This window comes from Aegilops tauschii, chromosome 7 (genome assembly GCF_002575655.3).
Source record: "Aegilops tauschii subsp. strangulata cultivar AL8/78 chromosome 7, Aet v6.0, whole genome shotgun sequence".
NCBI lineage: Eukaryota > Viridiplantae > Streptophyta > Magnoliopsida > Poales > Poaceae > Aegilops > Aegilops tauschii.
The window spans coordinates 377,967,096-377,969,087 of record NC_053041.3 but is presented as its reverse complement, the minus strand read 5'-3'; positions in this window follow the sequence as shown (position 1 = coordinate 377,969,087).

Genomic DNA, 1,992 nt, shown 5'->3' with positions numbered 1-1,992 from the left:
ACCAGGGCACCGTTGGTTGCCGGCAAAACATTGAGATACCTAGTTTTTTTATTCTAGTAAATCCAAAACTCGTCTCAAATTCATGAAACTTGGCATGCTATCATGGAGCGGCATCAACATGTCGTGGTAAATTTTTTGTCCCATTTGGGGCTGGTTTGGGTATATGCTTCTCACAAACCAGAGCTTCTCACAACAAAGCATGATGGTTTCGGTAGGGAACATCCCACCTTTGGGGACGAAATGATATCCATTGCCTCTTATTGCTTTCAAAAAATTTCTTGTGTCAACATAGAACAACAGGAGTGTTGTGTTAATTTTTACGATTTTTCGGGGTTCGTTTGGACATTTTTATGCATTAACTAAGTTTTCAATGCATTTATGTGCATAATTCAAATTTGAACTACATGCACATGCTCCAGTGCATATAATTGGTTGAAAAATCGAATATGTGTCCTTGGGTGCATGCTTAGGTCCCATGCAAGAAATGGTAATGAATTTCAAACACCATGGCACCGTTGATTGCCGGCAAAACATTGAGATACCTGGTTTTTAAATTCTAGTAAATCCAAAACTCGTCTGAAATTCATGAAACTTGGCATGCTATCATGGAGCGGCATCAACATGCCGTGGTAAAAAATTTGTCCCATTTGGGGCAGGTTTGGGTATATGCTTCTCACAAACCAGAGCTTCTCACAACAAGCATGATGGTTTCGGTAGGGAACGTCCCACCTTTGGGGACGAAATGATATCCATTGCCTCTTGTTGCTTTCAAAAAATTTCTCGTGTCAACATAGAACAACAGGAGTGTTGTGTCAATTTTTTTTGATTTTTCAGGGTTTGTTTGGACATTTTTATGCATTAACCGAGTTTTCAATGCATTTATGTGCATAATTCAAATTTGAACTACATGCACATGCTCCAGTGCATATAAATTGGTTGAAAAATCAAATATGTGTCCTTGGGTGCATGCTTAGGTCCCATGCAAGAAATGGTAATGAATTTCAAACACCAGGGCACCGTTGATTGCCGGCAAAACATTGAGATACCTGGTTTTTAAATTCTAGTAAATACAAAACTCGTCTGAAATTCATGAAACCTGGCATGCTATCATGGAGCGGCATCAACATGCCGTGGTAAAAAATTTGTCCCATTTGGGGCAGGTTTGGGTATATGCTTGTCACAAACCAGAGCTTCTCACAACAAGCATGATGGTTTCGGTAGGGAACGTCCCACCTTTGGGGACGAAATGATATCCATTGCCTCTTGTTGCTTTCAAAAAATTTCTCGTGTCAACATAGAACAACAGGAGTGTTGTGTCAATTTTTTTGATTTTTCAGGGTTTGTTTGGACATTTTTATGCATTAACTGAGTTTTCAATGCATTTATGTGCATAATTCAAATTTGAACTACATGCACATGCTCCAGTGCATATAAATTGGTTGAAAAATCAAATTTGTGTCCTCGGGTGCATGCTTAGGTCCCATGCAAGAAATGGGAATGAATTTCAAACACCAGAGCACCGTTGATTGCCGGCAAAATGTTGAGATACTTTATTTTTAAATTCTAGTAAATCCAAAACTCGTGTGAAATTGATGAAACTGTGCATGCTATCATGGAATGGCACCCGACATGCTGTGGTATTTTTCGTGTCCATTTTGAGAGAAGACGCACTCGAATAATGACAGCCAAGAAAGGCATTTTGAAAAAATAGCTGCCACTTTAATATCTCAAACGTTTATACAATTCAAACCGTGTGCGTTCTGTAGGAGGTGCTGTGCGGACAGCTGCTTGACCTTGACTGAACGGGATGCATGTGAGCGCAGTCTGGTGCGTAGGCTGACCGAGAGGCATGCAAGCTGTCCTCGAATGCGCAGGCTCACCGGGAAGCGTGCGAGCTGTACGCTGCACAGGCTCACTGGGAAGCGAGCCATTTGACTTCCATGGCTGCCTGCCATCCTCTTCGTGCGCGCGCCCCCCTCGGCGGCATGGGAC